Source organism: Zalophus californianus, chromosome 14 (assembly GCF_009762305.2).
Source record: "Zalophus californianus isolate mZalCal1 chromosome 14, mZalCal1.pri.v2, whole genome shotgun sequence".
In the NCBI taxonomy this organism is placed as follows: Eukaryota; Metazoa; Chordata; class Mammalia; order Carnivora; family Otariidae; genus Zalophus; species Zalophus californianus.
The window spans coordinates 22,851,305-22,871,351 of NC_045608.1; the positions used below are offsets into that span (position 1 = coordinate 22,851,305).

Sequence of the window (20,047 nt, forward strand, 5' to 3'; positions counted from 1 at the left end):
TGGCAAAGTGGGATTTTAAGTCAAGCTTTTAGCCAAAATAGTACTGCCTCTCAAATAATTTAAGTCGTTGCTAGTCCAAAGTGTGGTCTGAAACAGCAGCATTGGGAGCAGTGACCTAAGTCAGGGGTTGACAAACTTTTTTCTTTTTTTTTTTTTTAAAGATTTTATTTATTTATTTGAGAGAGAGAAAATGAGAGATAGAGAGCACGAGAGGGAAGAGGGTCAGAGGGAGAAGCAGACTCCCTGCTGAGCAGGGAGCCCGGTGTGGGACGCGATCCTCGGACTCCAGGATCATGAGCTGAGCCTCAGACTCCAGGATCATGAGCTGAGCCGAAGGCAGTCGCTTAACCAACTCAGCCACCCGGGCGCCCCGACAAACTTTTTCTGTAAAGGGCCACATAGTAAATATTTTCAGCTTTGCGGTCCATAGGATCTCTGTTACAACCACTTAGCTCTTCAGCTCAACTATTATAGCACAAAAGCAGCCTTAGGATTCACTGCCAGCATAACAGCGTGAGGAGTGTCATTGACTGTGCTCACTTGTAAGGCTCGTGAAAATTACTTCAAAAAACTCTTTAACTATTTAAACCCTCTGGAAATGGTCCCAAGGGCAAACATTCATCAAATGAATAAACATCTATTCAAGAAAATCTGTGGAAATTTGCTAAGAAAGGCGAGTCTATAGTATTTGGGAACTAAGGCTACTACCTCCTTCCCCACTTCCAACTCAGCAAGGTGGAGATTCCACTCCAGACTGCTGCAAGCCAGAACACAGGGCTCCCTCTACCCCTAGCTCCCTGTCAGACTACTTTCTTCCCAGGAGGAGCAGGACGTCAGTGTTTCTTACCCTGTCTTAAGCCTACTTGTTGCTGAGACAGTCCCAGGTGTGTATAGTTGAAATACTGAGTCTTCCTTCTATCCAGCTCCTACTCACAGAATGGGAGCTGTGCCTTGGGTATGGCACACTGAGACTACTGGGGCCCCGGTTGCTCTTGTTCCAGACATAGCTTGTGCAATGGTGGTTCCATGCCAGAGGAGGCAAACAGAAAATCTCAGGCTGGTGTCCCCTGCCCCCTCCCCTTCCACCAAGGACTCAGATTTTACCTGGAGGGAGAAGAAGGCTTTAAAAAACCTGTAGCTCCTGCTCTCTTCCCAAAGGCAGTTAATTCATTTGCAACAAAATGTGAAGTTTATGCCTAAGGGAACTTTTATTTTTTTAAGGATTTTTAATTTATTTATTTGAGAGAGAGAATGAGATAGAGACAGCATGAGGGGGGGAGGGTCAGAGGGAGAAGAAGACCCCCCCGCCCCAAGCAGGGAGCCCGATTCAGGACTCGATCCTGGGACTCCAGGATCATGACCTGAGCCAAAGGTAGTCGCCCAACCAACTGAGCCACCCAGGTGCCCCCTAAGGGAACTTTTTAAAAACTGGAGGATTTGGTGAAGGGCAGTTGGGAGATTATGAATTTAATGAAGATACAGCATAAATTGTAGGCCAGCTAGTTAGCTAAAGACAGCTGGGAAGGGCCCTCATGGGATTGAATAAACTGTTCCCTCAAAAGAGCCACCTTTGATTGGATTATTTTGTAGAGCACATTATGCCCCAGGGCATGGTTGAAAATAATAGAACAGTAAAACAGTTAATGGAGTTTAACAGCTGGGTGTGATCAGGGGAAGAGAAAGAGCCCTACTAAAACCACTGTCACTCCAGGATGACTGTGGCCATAACCAAATTTGTGCCTCTCTGAGGAACAACATCATAGACCTTAACACTGTGTGAAGGAAATAGATTTCACTAAAACATTCCAGCCCATCACTAAATAAATAAGCAAATACCAATAACAAGCCCTGGGGCTTGGGTGGGGAGAACCAGTCCGGTATCTATATTATTTAGATAATGTATTACCTAAAATGTCCAGTTTCCAGCAAAAAGTTACGAGGCATGTAAAGAAACAGGGAAATGACCCATCCGATGGAAAAAGACTAGCATTAGAAATTGCCTGTGAGGGGCGCCTGGGTGGCTCAGTTGGTTGAGCGACTGCCTTCAGCTCGGGTCGTGATCCTGGAGTCCCGGGATCGAGTCCCGCATCGGGCTCCCTGCTCAGCGGGGAGTCTGCTTCTCCCTCTGACCCTTCCCCCTCTCATGTGCTCTCTCTCACTCTCTCATTCTCGCTCTCTCAAATAAATAAATAAATAAAATCTTTAAAAAAAAAAAGATCAGTACTATATATTAAAAAGAAAAAGAAATTCCCTGTGAGAGCGACCAGATGTCAGATTTAGCAGAAAAGGTTTCAAATAGCCATTACAGATACATTCACAGAACTAAAGGAAAACAAGATTAATTATAAAACATGATTAAAGAGGGGCGCCTGGGTGGCTCAGATGGTTAAGCGTCTGCCTTCGGCTCAGGTCATGATCCCAGGGTCCTGGGATCAAGTCCCGCATCGGGCTCCCTGCTCCTTGGGAGCCTGCTTCTCCCTCTGCCTCTCTCTCTCTCTCTGTCTCTGTCTCTCATGAATAAATAAATAAAATCTTTAAAAAAAAACATGATTAAAGAATGAAGGTATAATGACATTTTCACATCAAGTAGAGAAGATCGGTAAAGAGATGGGAATTATAGAAAAGAACAGAATGAAAATCCTGAAATTGGAAAGTACCATAACTGAAATAAATTCACTAGAGCGGCTCAGAGTAGATTCAAATGGGCAGAAAAAAGAATTAGCCTGCTTGAAGATAGAATAATAGAAATGATGCAAGCTGAAGAATAGGAAGAAAAAAACAATGAAGAAAAATGTACAGAGCCTCAGAAAAATGTGGGAAATCATTAAGTGCACATGTGTAATGGGAATACCAGGAGAGGAGAGAGAAAAAATATTAAAAAAAAATAGTAGCTGAAACTTTCTGGATTTGTTGAAAAACAATAGGACATTCAGGAAGCTCAATAAACTCCAAGGAGGATAAATACAAAGAGATCCACAAATAGAAAACAGTAAAAATGCTGAAAGTCAAAGACAAGGAGAAAATCTTAAAGCTGCAAGAGAAAAATGACTTATACAAGGAAACTCCAATAAGATTAACAGCTGTCTTCTCTGCAGAAACTGTGGAGGCCAGAGGCTGTGGGATAACATATTAAGTGCTCAAAGAAAAAACTTGTCAATTAAGAATCCTGTATCCAGCACAGCTGGGTATTTCAGAATGGCTATTTCAAATATGAAGGTGAAATAAAGACTTTCCCAGGTACATGCAAATTGGAGATGTTGTTCAAAGACCTGCCTTACAAGAAATACTAAAGAAAGTTCTTCAGGCCGAAAGCAAATGGCCTCAGACAGTAATCAAATCTACATAAAAAAAAAGAGCACTGGGAAAGGTAACTATAGAATTATAAAAGACAGAAATGAATATTTTTTTCTTCTTATAACTGATTTAAAAAGTAATTGTATAAAATAACGTATGTAATGTACTGTTGGGCCTATAACATGCAAATGTAATATATGTGTAGTATACTTGCCAATAACAGCACAAAGGAGGTGGATGGAAGCAAAGCTGTAATGGGCTGAGGAAATGACCACAGATGGTAAAGTAATAACAACAATGTATTGTTGGGTTTGTAATTTTAATATATATGTATATAGTACATATATAATTTTAATATATATATAAAATAGTCTACAAAAAAGGTGGAAAGGGAAAGATATATAGGTATATATAGATATAGGATCTATATGTATATAGATATATAGGATGTATGTATCACTGGAATTAAGCTAGTGTAAATCTGAAGCTAATTCTAATACGATTATCTGGTAAACCCTAGAGCAACCACTAAAAAAATCCCCCAAGACACTTAAAAAGTATGATGAAGAAATCATTAAATAAATGTAAATGCTTCATTAGAAAATATTCATCTAATGTAAAAACAAGTAGTAAAGGAGGAATGGAGAAACAAGACATGAAGCACATAGAAAAAAAGTAAAATGACAGTTGTACACCAAATAATTAGATAAATTAAATGAGATGGACAAATTCCTGGAAAGACACCAACTACCAAAATTGACTCAAGAAGAAACAGACAATCAGAACAGACCTATAACCAGTAAAGAGATTAAATCAGTAATAAAAATACCCTCAAAGAAATGTCTAGGCTCTACATACCAGAGGCCCAAGTGGCTTTACTAATGAATTCTACCAAACATTTCAAAAACAATTAATACTAATTCTTCACATAATCTTCCAAAAGAATAGGAGAGGAGGGAACACTTCCCAACTCATTTTAATGAGGCTGGCATTACCCTGATACCACAACCAAACAAAACTATGACAAGAAAACCAGAGACTAAGATCTCTTATGAATATGGAAGCAAAACAGGGTGCCTAGCTGGCTCAGTTGGTAGGTCATGTGACTCTTGATCTCAGAGTTGTGAGTTCCAGACCCACATTGGGTATAGAGATTACTTAAAAAAATATGGAAGCAAAAATACTTACTTTTAAAAATTTTATTTATTTGAGAGAGAGCGAGAGAGAAGGAGCATGAGCTGGGGGGAGTGGCATAGGGAGAAGCAGACTCCCTGCTGATCAGAGAGCCTGATGTGGGACTGTGGGACTCGGTCCCAGGACCCTGGGATCTTGACCTGAGCCAAAGGCAGATGTTTAACCGGCTGAGGCATCCAGGTGCCCCTATCTTGCCCCTTCTATTTAACAATGTGCTAGAAGTTCTAGCCAGGGGGGCGCCTGGGTGGCTAAGTTGGTTAAGCAACTGCCTTCGGCTCAGGTCATGATCCTGGAGTCCCTGGATCGAGTCCCACATCGGGCTCCCTGTTCGGTGGGGAGTCTGCTTCTCCCTCTGACCCTCCCCCCTCTCATGTGCTCTCTCTTTTTCTCTCTCTCTCAAATAAATAAATAAAATCTTAAAAAAAAAAGTTCTAGCCAGGACAATTAGGCAAGAAAATGAAATAAAAGGTGTTCATATTGGAAAGGAAGAAATAAAAAGAAATATATCCTGTCTTTGCAACTTTTCAGTAAATTAAAAATTCAAAATATAAAATCTTTTTTTTAAGATTTATTTGAGAGAGCGAGAATGAGAGAGAGAGTATGGAATGGGAACGAAAGATACAACTTTGTTCAATAAAACTGAACATTGAAATTTGAATTTCATGTAATTTTTAGAAGTGATGAAATGTTATTTAAAAATTTACATTTAAGGGGCGCCTGGGTGGCTCAGTTGGTTAAGCATCTGCCTTTGGCTCAGGTCATAATCCCAGGGTCCTGGGATCCAGCCCCGCATCGGGCTCCCTGCTCAGCTGGGAGTCTGCTTCTCCCTCTCCCTCTGCATGCTCCCCATGCTTGTGCTGTCTCTCTCTCTCTCTCAAATAAAATCTTTTAAAAAAAATTAAAAAATAAAAAACTTAAAATTTACATTTAAAAATGGAAAAATTACTCTCAGATCGCACAATAATAGGTGGTGAATTAGGTTTGTATTGTGGGCTGTAGTTTGCTGATCCCCGATCAGTTATTTATGTATGTATGTATGTATGTATTTATTTTTAAGGTAATCTCTACACCCAATGTGGGGCTCGAACTCATAATCCTGAGATCAAGACTAAGCCAGCCAGGTGCCCCCCCCCCCCCCGATCTAAGTTTTTCTATTTGGTAAATGTTGTGAGATTATGAGAGACTGACTGGTAGGTGAAGGGATTTTGTATGAGATTTCTTCAGCCATAATTCTACCATGAAAATCTCTTCCTTTTTCTTTAAACAGACCCCAGACCTAAAGAGGATGTACAATATTATTAGCTATAGCAGGGTTTCTCAACCTTGGCACTATTGACATTTTGGCTGGATAATTCTTTGTTAGGGTGGGGGCTGGCCTGCGCATTGTAAGATGTTTAGAGGCATCTCTGGACTCTATCCATTAGATGCCAGTAGCACCTCCCCACCTTCCCAGTTGAGACAACCAAAAATGTCTTTAGACGTTGTCAAGTGTCCCTGGGGGGGAAACACCCTTCCTTCTCCCCCTCTCCCTGCCACCTTATTGAGAACCTGATTTATAGAAGATAAGAGTAGTGATATTCAGAGAGGCAGAATGGTATAGCATAGAGTCTGTCAAACTTAAATGTGTCAGTAAATGACCTAGGATCTTGATAAAATGAGAATTCTGATTCTGTACTTCTATGGTAGGACTGAGAATTCTGCACTTCTAACACATTCTCAAATCGCAAATGATGTCAGTGCTGCTGGTCCAGGGACCACACTTTGAGTAGCAAAGCACTAGTAGAAAGTGCATAGGCTTTGAAGTAAAATAGACCTGGGTTTGAATTCCAGCTAACTTACTTCTGGCTTGGATAAGATACCTAAGTTCTTCTTCGGACCTCAGTTTCCACATCAGTAAAATGGAACTAATAATACTGACCCTGCAAGGTTTTATTTATTTATTTTTATTTACTTATTTATTTGGCCCTGCAAGGTTTTATAAGGATTCATGGAATACATAGTGCCAGGCAGAAAGGAAGAACTAGAAGGAACTATAGTTGGCCTAAAGTAGGAGGCTCAGGTCACCATGGTTAACTGCCCTGTTGTGATTTGTCAAGCCGTTGCATTTCATTGACTTTTCAGTGTAAATACCTGTTTGTAAACGAATATGTTCAAATAAATTGTTAAAAAAGTAACAGTAGTTTGACTTATGATGATAGAGCTCTGAGAAACTATCAGTTTTTCTTGCTATTTTTATGTTGTACATTAACTGAGAAAGGTGCTAATGCAAGGACATGGCGATGCATTTTGAAAAAAAAAGAGGAAGAAAAAAAAGAGAGTTGGTATTTGAGGAATTCTTGACTTTTTTGAGGTTAAAGGTAGGTGGTCCAAGGACTCAATTTCAGAATGAGTGGTAGTTAACATATGAATCATGTTACCTTATGCTAATAAGTTCAGGCTTTTTTGCTGCAGAGATGGGGAATAAATCTCTTGCACTACTTGCTGCATTGCACAATTGGCTTGCTGTTTCAGAGGATTTTTCCACTTGAAAGATTTGATATTTGTCATTTTGAGAAAGTGGGTACTGAACGTAATTTGCCAGGAGGCTAAATGGTTATGTTATTTCTTATCTGGGCTGGAATTTTAATAATTCAATCTATCGGTAAGAAGAGCCAAATATGAAAAATTTCTCAAAATTGAGTTGTGAGAGATTCTAATACCATCTTATATTGGAAACAAAGCCTCCTTCTCCTGTTGATTGACATCCCAAATGTTTTCACATGCCCAAGTGGGATTATGATTGGATTAAACACCAACATTACAGATCATCCCAACATACAAGTGGACATAAAGTAGAACCTTTTGAAGGGGGAAAACAGAAAGAACGACCTTGGTATTTTCAGTAAGATGTTACAACCCAGACACCTCAAGATTTAGGCAAATGCCTTCCTTCTAGGATGCACACTTCCAGAGGGCAGTGGTGGTCTTTTCATTGCTAGTTGTATATGGTAATGGGACTCTGTATGAGGGCACTGAGAAACTTTTCTTATTTCAGAAGAAAGATTGTTTCTGCCTTATCTTTGGGTTCTCCCATGGGGTTTAAGCAGTGCCCGTGGATGGCCTGGGTCTGCAGATCTAGGACGTGGGCAGTCTAGTGAATGCTGGCTGCAGTTGTGCTGGTGAAGGTAGAAGGAAGCAGGGCATATACTGGCTAGTGCTGCCATCTGCTGGCCCCCATGTCTGCTCTCTTGTAGGAGGAAGGGTTAGGGAGGAACAGTTACTGTGTGCCAGGTACCATGCTAAATGCTTTAAATGTACTATCTCATTTGATACCTAACAGAGACTCATACACTTACTCAACAGGTATTTACTGAGTACCCACGTGGACCTAGCAGCGATCAAGACATACTTAGGATGGAGGTCTTGTCATCGGCTTCATTTTCAGAGTGGGAATTGGAGGCTCCAGCAGGGTACATAGCCTGCTTAAAGTCCCAGCAGAGCCACTGTCTATTCTGAAAGAGAAAGAAGAGAACAGGGACTGTTAGACAGTGGGAGAATCTCAATAATGACCATTGAGGCTAGCAGTTGCTTATTTGAACCTCACAACGAGGCTTTCAAGTCAGTTGGAGAGGTCTTAGCTCAAGTGTCAGTTTACTGTCTGGGCTCCGAAGCAGCAGAGCCTAGAGGTTATGAGCGTCTCGGGAGAGCTTGGTCTTGGGAGCTTGATCCCTGGCTCTGCCCTAACTAGCTCAGTGACCTTAGACAGGTTCCTTAATCCTCTTCAGGTGCCTGTTTTCTCATCTGTAAAATGGGGAGTGTAATAATTCTTCCTGCAAGGGGTTGTTACAGGGATTAAAACTGAGTCATTATTGGTAAAGTACTTAGACTATCATCTGACATGGGTAAGTTCCATATACAGGTTGTTACATAAAAGGAAGTAAATCCAGGGCCTCTCATCATTTGGCTCCTTTTTCCAGGCTCCTGCACTTCCTCACTTTCCCTTTTTGCTCTGGGTCTGTTGTCCTGATTGCTCTTCCTGGAAACTACCAAATTCTTTTCATACTGTTTGCCTTTGCATAGAATGCCTTTCTCACTTGTCTGCTAGCACAGATGTTCTCATTCTCTGTCTAGGCTCTGCTCAAGTGTTCCCCTCTCTTTGTGCCCAAGACTACCACATAGCTACCAAGTGATAGGGCTGAGATTCAAACCCAGGTCATCTGTCTTCCAGCCTGGCTCTCTTTCTGTTAAGCTATGCTACCCACATGGGAAGCTCCAAGTAGAAAAAAGGAAAGAAACAGAAACCTGGAGAGAACTTTGGTACTTGGTAAACTACAAAAAGAGAGTAGAAATAAGAGATCTTACAAAGAACTTCCTAACTCAGCCATTTGTCTATGGCATTATTTTATTTATTGCATTTGGTGTAAGATACCATTTCAAAATCATTTTGTGAACTTGCCAGTGGGCTTAAATTTTGGCTGGTGGATGATGTGACTGATGACCTCTGATGTAATCCCTCAGTGTCTAGTTTGCCTTTGAATCAAATGGACATGTTCCATAAGTGAATCCTTTCCACTTGCCGTGATCCTACTTGGAATTCCTTGCCTTTGGCTTAAAATGAAGCTTATTTTGCAACAGTTAAGTATTTTCTAGTTGCATATTTAATAAGCTTTGTGTTCCGAATATTCTTCCCTATATTCAGCCTGATATTCTCTTAATATTTGGTGTGTCCACATAAATAGCAATTGGTTAACCTCTCTATTCTGTGGCCTTTTCGTGTACTTTGAAAAGTTAGTGATCTAACTTCTTTGAAATCTGCCTCCTTTTCCACCCCCTTTCCCCCACTGCAGTTCAGGTTTGGAATAGCCAATATTTAAGGCATTAGAGCACACAGAAAGGTTTTTAAGAGGGAAGGTCCTAGATTTCCAGGGTGCTCATAATCTGGTTAGAGAAATAGGATATACATGAAAAGATAATGCAAAGGAGTCTGTCTATCTGTATCTATCTAGCAGTCTATCTATATCAAATGAGGGTGTGTTCCTGTTGAAAGAGAGAGAGGAAAAACCATGCAGTGGGGTGAATGGGGAACACCTGCCTCCAGGATTTAAAGGCAGGTTTGTGTCCACAGATGAAGGGGAAGAGTGTTCCTATCAGTGGATCAGTGGACATGGCCTGAGCAAAGGCAGTGGATGGGAATCCTGTGGTTTGAGAAGGGAGAGAGAAATGTGTTTGAATTCATAGGTTCAGGACAGATACTGGAGGCCTTTGAAGGCCAGATTAAGGAGCTTGTATTCATCAAATGCAGTGGGGAGCTTTGAGGTTCATTATTGGGAGAGTGATTTAAAGTGGTCTCCATGCAGAATGATTTGAAATGTGTTGGGGTGGAGGTTGGAAGAGTTTGGAAACAAGGAGCCCGATTAGAAGACAACCACTCTCAGGGTGCCTGGGTGGCTCAAAAAAAAATCTTAACCACTCTCGGCCAGGTGTCTTGCCCAAAACTTGAACTAGCTGGGGCCTGGGACAAAACTAGACTGAATCCAAAGGCCTGGGCACTAGGAGGATGAGGCTAGGGATCAGGGTCTTCTGTGACAAAGAATGAGCAGGGAACTACTAGGCTTAAGATTCAGGAGGTACCAAGGTCTAGAGCCAGTCCTCAGGCTGCAAGGCCAGCCAAGCAGCAGTTTGGGTCAAGCCTGGCCAGCATTGGGCTCAGGAAGTCAGCGCACTTTCCTGTGTCTGGTCCAGGTGTATAGTCAGGGTGTTACTTGTATAAAACCACTGAGAGCCCTGAGCTGGTGTTTGAACAACCCCTGGCTTCTAGGTAGAGCTCCTCTGTGTGATCTTGGGCATGTCTCTTCTTTCCCCCACTCCAGGCCTTAGTTCTTAGTCTGAAAAATGAGAGAAAAGAACTTGATTTCAAAGGCCCTCTGTTTTAACACCCTATTTTAGGTGATCTGGGCAGAAGAAGCTCATTGCACAACTCCCCCTTTCATATTTCCGTCTTAGGTAAGAAACCATCTCAGGATTTGAGCTTGTAGGTGTGAAAAAAATCTGCTGGAGGACAGGAAGGATATTGCTTAGGGAACAAGAGCTGGTACCCCAATAGAAGGGGTAAGTTGGTGTGGGTGAAAGTCCTACCATGCCACCTGCTGCCTGAGTGATCTTGGACTTACTTCTTGAAGCCTCAGTTGCCACATCTATAAAATGAGGAGAATAATAGTATTTTTCGTATAGAATTGTTTTAAGGTGAGAATGAAGTGGACCTTTAATGGGCACTTAGCCCAGGGCCTAACCCTAGTGAGCACTTGGTAAATACTGTCTTCTCATGTTATCATGAGATGGGAGTATGGGAGTAAAGCAGAAGGGTCTCATGCTAGAAGGCACTATGAATTTTCTTCTTTAATCATCTTCATTTTCTTTGATTCCTCTTCAGTTTATCCATGCCTTTGCAATTGTAGGCTCTTGGACTCTCTAGTTAGTAGTCTAAATATAATGAGCTGTATCTTACACCATATTTCTGTTTAAGGATCTTCTTTGTAATTGATGTCTATTTAGCTTGATGTCCACTGTGATAGCAGGATTTTCTTCTGATTTCTGCCATTTTTATTCCCTATTTTGTCCCTAGTGTGTCATTTTTCTCTTTGTTTTTGATGACTTCTCCAATTATTCATGCTAGTTTTGCATTCTTGTCCAAGAACATTTTTGGTGCTTATTTTTAATTTCAGAAGTTAAAGGCATTTGAGGTCTTAAAAACCCAGAATTGAGTTTTCTCAGAGCTGCTAATCTTTTTAGCCAGCTGGTGATGAGGTTTCTCTGGTTTGTTACAGGATGATGTGTTCCATCCTCCTGTTTGTGCTTTGTCTAATTTAGATTCTAAATCCACATGTTTTAGTACATTTTTAGCAGGTAAAAATTTATTACCAAACTAGTGCTGACCTCAGGGGAAAAAAATCTCGAATCAAATCTTCAGTCACTAGTGCGGAGACTCAAGGTGTTTAGAAATCACTCCAGCCGCCACTAGGTGGGGTTAGAGCACATCATTTCTAAAGGCACTGGGTCCTTTTCCTCTTCCAGCCCTCACTACCGTTTGACTTTTTGCTTCTTTGCCAAATTTGGACTGAGCGTTGGAAAATTCACAAAAGTTCTGTTAGTGAGTTATGTTACTTATGGTTTCCTGGTCCACCTTGCCAGTTTTAATCTCCTGGTTTTAGTTGTTTTGATAATTTGACTTTCAGATAAAACTTAAAACCGAAGCCCAGAGTCATTACTAAATTTATCTGAACTGACCTGGAGTTTTAAATTCAGCAACAGTGTCTTTATGTAGTGTATTGACTGGAGATTGACTGGAGATTAAATCAGTCTCATAAATATGTTAAAGAAATCTACAACCCACAGTAGTTCTCATCCATCTGCAGACATGTTTACCAGCCCTGTGCACTCATACCTAATCCTTCCAGTGTTGTTAAACCAGTGTCATCATCACTGATGACTATGAAACTGAATTAAAAGGTCAAGCTAGAAACAGAACCCGAATGTTTTATTTCCTTCCAGGCTAGAGTTGGGGTTCTTCATGAGCTGGTTTGCATGAATGGATTAATGCTCTTAGCTCTGTTGTGCTGGGAACTTTTTTGAAAGAATGTGCTTTTAAATACAAACTGTAATTTTTGTGATGTCCAGTGCAGGAGGAGTTAATCAATTGGATAATACTTAGTCATGGGTTGTATTTCGGTCTGCTAGTTACCTCATATTTAGACATTTAAAATTTAGCTCTCTGTCTGCCTGCACTGAATTTACAATTGTTTCCTATTTGTAGCTTTCTGCGGAATTATTATTTCAACCGTTGTGATTGTTGTTATTTGCTGAATATCAACAGTGTGCTAGGTGCTAAAAAATGTTATTTCTCAGCAACATTACAATGACCACTTTTGTTACATTAGAGAGTTTATTATTATTATTATTTTCTTAAAGATTTTATTTATTTGACAGAGACACAGAGAGAGGGGGGACACAGGCAGGGGGAGTGGGAGAGGGAGAAGCAGGCTTCCTGCTGAGCAGGGAGCCCGATGCGGGGCTCGATCCCAGGACCCAGAGATCATGACCTGAGCCGAAAGGCAGACGCTTAACGAATGAACCACCCAGGCGCCCCGAGAGTTTAATACAGTCAGCTCTTGATTATTGAGAGTAAGGAACACAGTAGCAGTAGCAGGACCTGAGTAAGGAAGAAGCAGGTAGAAAGCACACATAAGTTAAATGTTAAGTGTTATTTACATGCCTGAAAATGATTTTAAGATATAGAATGGAATGTTAAAGGATTAAAAGAAAATTATTGGGGTGCCTGTGTGGCTCAGTCGGTTAAGCGTCTGCCTTCGGCTCGGGTCATGTCCTGGGATCCAGCCCCACATCAGGCTCCCTGCTCAGCGGGGAGTCTGCTTCTCCCCCTCCCCCCTGCTTTTGCTTTCTCTCTTACTTGCTCTCTCAAATAAATGAATAAAATCTTAAAAGAGAAAATTATTATAGCAGTGGAAAAAGTGCTACGTGGCTTATACAAAAAACCATCTCAAGCTCATAGACTCAGAGGGTGTTAATCCTCAAAGACCACTTGATGATTGTGGAAGCTGAGACCCAGAGAGGTTAAGTGACTTTCCCAACACAGCAGGTTTGGGTGCTTTATAGCTGTTTGACAAGGCTATGATTGCTCTCATGTTGTGAGCTAAATTCCAAAGACAGAGATTGTCTTCTTTGCTTTTGGGGGACTGTATTGCTTTTATAGCTCCATAACTGTATTGTTTCTTTTTGCTCTGTCATCTGTCAGCTGACTTTGAAACGCCTCATCTTTTTTCATAGCATCATAAAATCGGGACCTTGCACGGGGCATGAGATTGACAGAAGAAGAAACCGAGGCCCAGTGGAGTTGTGTGGCTCACTCAGGGTTATATATAGGCTTGTGTGTGTGGTAGAGGGAGGGAGTTTAGGATCCACATCCCCTCTCTGGATTCACTGCTGCTCCCATAACCTCTCTCCACTGTGGCAGGAAACATGCCAGAAGCTACAAAAATAAGGACTTCTTTTTTCCCCCTAGAAAACTATCATTCATTTAGTTTTGAAAGACTGAGAGTTTAAAACCTCCATTTTGTGGCTTCCTGAGGTGTTGTGATTTGTTTCTTACTAGTTTCTTTTGTTCTGTGGAAGTTTTTCTTGGTTGGTTCCCTGAGATTTGGATTTCCTTGCCAAGGAATTTTTAGAGAGAAGAAATCAGTACACTGATGTGTGTCACCAAAGGGGGAAAATACATACCTTAAAACCCAATTATGCAATTAGAATTTTAATACGGAGTGTCATATATTCTTGCTTCTTCATTGCAATCATTACTTAGAAGACTGTTGTACTCAGAATCCTCATCTGGTCATCATCATCATCATCACCACCATCAACATCATCAGCCAACCACACTTACAGAGTGGCCACAGGTTATGCAGCACCTGCTCGGATTCTGGGAGACTTAAAAGTGTGTGTGTCTGTGTGGTGTGTGCATAGTAATCCTTGCCTTCAAGGAGTTTGTGATCTGCAAGATTGGAGGAAAGACAGGAATCTTGGGGAAAGACAAACACCTCCTTTTCCTGTGTATGTAAAGTACCTGTTGACTCACTTACCTGGATTTGGACGGGGGAAGGGGAGAGTGGTGAGGTAAAGGAATGGACTTTAGAAGGATCTGGTTCTGGCTAAATGGAAGCACGATGGTTTGCTGACTTGGGAGCGCACAGGCTGGGTTGTGACAAGCAGGGTAATTGGTTGGAGGGAGGAAGTAATTGGTGGAAGGCCTTGAAACCAGTAATTTAAATAGATTTGGCAAACAACAGATGATTGGAGGACTGGGAAAGGAAATTTACTGGCTGTGGTTGATTAAGGCAGAAACTGACAGGCAAGAGATTGGAGGTGGGGTTTTTTGCGAAGAGAAGATTTTTGCCCAGATTTAGATGAGGGATGTAGCTGGTTGTGATTGGTAGAGAAATTAATCTCTTTTTTTGGAGGATCCCCTTTTCCCCTGTGTTGGGAAATAATGGCTGACTAGGCTTGGGGTGTCCTTTTTTTTTTTTTTTTTTAAAGATTTTATTTATTTATTTATTTGAGAGAGAGAGAATGAGAGACAGAGAGCACGAGAGGGAAGAGGGTCAGAGGGAGAAGCAGACTCTCTGCCGAGCAGGAAGCCCGATGTGGGACTCGATCCCGGGACTCCAGGATCATGACCTGAGCCGAAGGCAGTTGCTTAACCAACTGAGCCACCCAGGCGCCCTTGGGGTGTCCTTTACCTGTGACAGGACACAGCTTGATAGTTTTGCAATTTTGGCTCATGAGACATAAGACCCCGCTTCTGTGGTGTGGTGATACCACGCCCTGAGTTGGGGCGTGTTGGTTTTACCCCTGCGTTACTATACTTTTTTACCCTCTTTTATTACCAGAATAGATTTTAATGGAGCTCATTATTCACTTACTGCACAGCAAAATCCTTTTTGTAACTTTTTCCATTGTGTTTATCTTGTAAATAGAAGTATTTGGCATCTAGGTTTTTTGTTTTTTTTCCAAAATGGTTAAATAAAAGTTGTATTTAGGTTAACATCTTAAATTTTCTAGACTTTTGTAAACCGGTTCTTGTAGGCCAGCCATGACTGTAGAAGTCAGTCAGGGTTAAATATTGAGAAGGGAAATCACAGTCATCCTTGGTTTTCCGTTTCTGACATAGTGGTAAACATGTGGCACATGTCCTGAGCCCAGAGAGACATTGTTCCTTCATTGCTGTATCTGTAAGGGGGCTAACCTCCTGACAATTTTTATGGCAAATGCTAGGGCAGCTTGTGAGCTAAATTGCTAATAATTGAATGCTGGGTTTGTCTGTTCTCTTTCATCTTCTGTGGAGTAGACAGCTAATCGAATAGCATTCCTTGTGTGGCTGAAAAATCTAGTCCCCCAGACCTCTATGAAATGGAATGTTGTTTCTCTGGTAGCTTTTTCCAGATTGGAGTCTCCTCTGTAAAGTCGAAGTTTCTCTGTGGTCTAATTCGTGGGCATTTCACATATGGTGGCCAAAGGTGATTCTCTTTTTTCAAGAAAGTTGTCATTTAGTCTAGTTGTTCTAGCTATGGCTTTTTCCCGTCATGTGGCTGGCTGGTTTCCTACTGACCCTCCCTCGTTCTATCAGTAAGGGGGAGGGATTCAATTGTTGATGGCTGCATGGCCCAAGGAAAGCAGTGGGAGAAATGCAATGTGAAGGCTCGAAAGTAAAAAAACAACTGGTAGTTTTAGGGCTGTGAGTCTAAACCTGGCCAACAGTAAGATGATTGTTGTGGATATTATTCATAACGTTTCCCCGGTTAATAGACCCCAATCAGCCCTCTAGTTTATTGGTGCCAGTTGCTTCCTACAACAGAAGAGTGCTCTGTTCCTGCTGCGGACGGTGAGTGCTTAGTGCTATTTACTTAAAACATTCTAGGTTGATAAATTACAAGCACTTCACTTTGGGTAAAGCTCATAAATCCAGTCCCTACGAAAAATAACAAGCTGACAGCACTTAGTCCTGTTTATAAAGTTCATACGCATCTATCTTTGATAGAGGCTTGAGTATATATCTGTGAAATAGCACTGCAGCCTGTTAAAGTAAGAGCCACAAAGCGAGAAGCATTGTACTTCCAGGCTCCCCACCATTAGCCCCCTCCCGCTTGAAGGGCACCTTGAGGACGAGGCCTGCAGAGCAGGAGCTTACACACCGTGGAGTCCAGATTTGCGCCCCCTCCTGTTTGCTTCTTCCCGCAAATCACCTTCCTCACTCCCGCCATCTCTCTTTTCCTGTCTGCAAAATGATCATCTGCCTGTGAGCATCCCTCCTCTCCAGTAGGTTGAGATGAGGCGCGGAGCCGTGGTGGTGTGTGCGGAGCAGTTTGAACACTCGGGCCCGGTGGAGAGACATGGGCCTCAGTGACACTTAAGCAGAACCAGGAGTGGTTCTATTTTTGGCAGTCTGTTCAGGAAAAATGACAAACCCTAACAAAAAGGCGTTTGAGTAGTTTAAGTGCCAAGCCCGAAAGGCTTATGTGCTAACAGGTATCAGAAAAGGAAATATTTTAATAAAAAAATAAACATGAGACTCATCCCCCTGGCCTGGCTCCTTGGAGATCTGGCAGGTGTTGTCAGGGGATGCATGACTGCTCGGAAGCTGGGACTGAGCGGTGTGGTTCCCAGTCAACTTGTGGGGAGTCCGAAGCGTCACATGCATCGGGCTGAAGCTGCGTTTTCAGTACCGCATTGAACATTCAGTACTGCAGATAGGGTAATTATGCTGCTTGTCAGATACTAGAAAAGTGCAAAGAACATTCCTTCACTTTGCAACAGCTTGGACCCGAGCGGCAGACATGCTGTTCCCTCCGGCTGGCATGACCTCCCTTTCTTTAGCCCCTTCACCAGGGTACCAACTGCTGTCTGGCTCCCAAAACCTGGCTCAGACGGTGTCTCCTCTGTGAAGCCCCGGACCCCACCCCCCAGGCCTGAGCTGTGTTCCCGCAGCACTCTATTCTGTTAGCATTTACCAGGGTGTGTTTTCGTGATCCATTTACCTACTTGTCTTCCCTGTCAGACATGAATGGGGACAGTGTCTTGTCCTGAACTCATCATTTATCTCTTGTGCCAAGCACAATGACTAGGACGTAGTGGGTGCTCAATAAATGTTTGTCAAGTGAGTGATAGCATGGTCAGCTCGATGAGAATTGATGGTGTCCTTTCTGATCTGTCATCCATCATCCATGGAGTGAAACAGGACCGGGAGGCTTTACATGGCACCACTTGAGAATGTAAGGAGAGGAGGAGGGGTTCGAATGAATAATAACCACCCTTTATTGAGTATTTACCGTGGGCTGGGCACTATATTTACTAAAGTATTTAGGCTTTTAAAAATATATTAATGCACTTAATCCTTAGATCAGTCTGCTAAGACAGGGTCTGTTTATCATCCCCGTTGCGAAGCACAAGGAAATTCAGTAACTTGCCCAAGGTCACACAGTGACAGCGCTGAGATTCATACTGATGTTTAGGTAACTGTAACCTATCTATGCCTCTTAGACTGGTTCCTGGAAAGAATTAAACCCTAGTGTACAGAGGCAGCCACCTTAGGTAATTATTTAACTTCTCTCCCTTATATCTAGAATAGATATGGTTATATTCCATCCTTGGGAAGAAAATAGGAGAAAACAATCAACTGAATAACTTTCTGGTAGATAACTACTTTCTGTGGTTAAAATGAGAGAGGTGGAGTTTGTTGACAAAGAATTGGTTTTAGGTGGTAGTTTTGGTCCTTTTGGAAGCACAGCAGTATTCTCCAGTCAAACTGAACTATAAATGCTTTCATTTCCTACAAGGACCATCTAAGCTGTTTTTTTTTCTTTAAGTTTATTTAAGTGATCTCTGCACCCAACGTGGGGCTCGAACTCACAACCCTGAGATCAAGAGTTGCATGCTCCACTGACTGAGCCCGCCAGGCACCCGCATCTGAGCTTTTTTGCCTCGACCTTTGCATATGCTATTCCCTGTGCCTGGAACACACTACCCTGCTCGCTCCTTCCCCAAGCCCGGTCTTCACTTGGCTCCTCTTTCCCACCATAAGAGTAGATTTAGATACCATTTCCCACCCCTCCAGGATAGAGGGTCCCTTCTCAGGGGTCCCTAGAGACTGAGGGTCCCTGTGTGGCACTCACAAGTGTTGTAGCACTGGAAACCTCACCCGGAGTTGATTATTGTGTGTAGGGTGAGGGAGGTGATTATCTGTTCCTGATTGACTAATGCCCTAGTCCTGTTCTGTAAGAGCAGAAACCGGCTTCTTTCTCTCTTTATCTCTTGCACCTTGGGTGGTGCTTGGACACGTGTGTTCACCAAGTATTTGTTGAAGATTTTTTTTTTAAATCCTTTTTTAAAAAAAGATTTTGTTTATTTATTTGACAGCACAAGCAGGGGGAAGGGCAGGGGGAGAGGGAGAGGCAGGCCTCTCATCAGGGAGCCTTATGTGGGGCTTGATCCCAGGACCTGGGATCATGACCTGAGCTGAAGGCGACACTTAACCGATTGAGCCACCCAGGCGCCCTAGATTATTATTATTATTTTTTAAAGATTTTATTTATTTATTTATTTGACAGAGATAGATAGTGAGAGAGGGAACACAAGCAGGGAGAGTGTGAGGGACAAGCAGGCTTCCTGCCGAGCAGGGAGCCTGATGTGGGGCTCGGTCCCAGGACCCTGGGATCATGACCTGAGCCGAAGGCAGATGGTTAATGGCTGAGCTACCCAGGCGCCCTGTCCCGGATTATTTTTTTTTGAGAGACAGCAAGAGCGTGTGCGAGCTGGGAAGGATGGGAATGGGGGGGAGGGGCAAAGGGAGAGGGAGAGAGAGAATCCTAAGCAGGTCCATGCCCAGCATGGAGCCCGATATAGGGCTCAATCTCATGACCTGAGAAATCAAGACCTGAGCCAAAATCAAGAGTCGGACACCTAACCGACTAAGTCACCCAGGCGCCCATAATGGGGGCTAATTTTGCTTAAAGTTTTTGAGACTTGGGTTTTTGAAGTAGGCAAGTCTTCTGTTAGACGGCCACTGTTTGCTGTGCTTGTATGTACAAAGTCACCTGGGCACTGTGAGCAACAGAGATGACTGATACCGCTCTTGCTTGCGGTGCCTACAATCCTGGGAGACATTCAGATGTTCAGGTCACGTCACAGCATCAGCACAATGCAGTGGGTCACTGATAAAACTGTAAAGATGGGCATGGTCACATTCTGGTGAGTCAGCTGGCACCGGGGAAGCCCATTCACAACCCAAGACCTTCCTTCACAGAGTGTCATGGGAACCACCTGGAGCAACTGTGACCAGTGGTTCTTGTTTGTAAAGAAGTAGAAGCCCAAATTAGGAGGACTAAGCAAGGCTCATACACTTGGGGAAGGGCATGTTGAAAAGTAGAACCTCATGTAGGTACACAACATGTTGGAGGTTAGATTTAACCCAAAAGAAAAACTTAATTCCTTAATAATAGAGCATCTTCTTTTATAAATAGAGCTAATAATTTAAATCAAATGTATTTAGGACATCTCTACCTGGTTTCCTCCAGCACTTTAACTTATCCTAACACTTAGTTGCTCATCTATTCCTCCTGTCTGCCATCTCTCCTCTAGTGGAACCACCTGGTGCTCAAGCCAGAAATGCAGGTGGCACTCTTCATTCTTGCTCCCTCAGTCCCTGCCAGCACTCAGGAGTCAGCTCTGTGACTGCCTCCTTTCCAATTCTCAGGCTGTCTTCTCTCTCTCCCACTGCCTTCTTCAAGGAGGGAGTTGGCCTCCTTTCTGCTTTTCTTGATTCCAGGCTCCTTTCCTCCAACCCATTCTCTGCCCTGTTGATGGAAACATATTCTAGAATGCTGATCTGATCCCATCACTCCTCTTCCCAAGAGTCTTCAAGGACTCCATGGCGAGCCCCCTGGCCGCCACATGGTGCCACATTCCCACCACGCCCCATCTTGAGTTCAGGGTGTTTGTCTCAGCTCTACCAGATGACTTG

The 20,047-nt window shown here is 42.7% G+C and overlaps 1 protein-coding gene across 5 annotated transcripts in view; it reads left to right on the forward strand.

Moving 5' to 3' along the window:
* The window catches only part of NF2 (neurofibromin 2), a 75,684-nt gene that overhangs the window by 1,268 nt on the left and 54,369 nt on the right, over positions 1–20,047 (forward strand). The window lies entirely within an intron of this gene.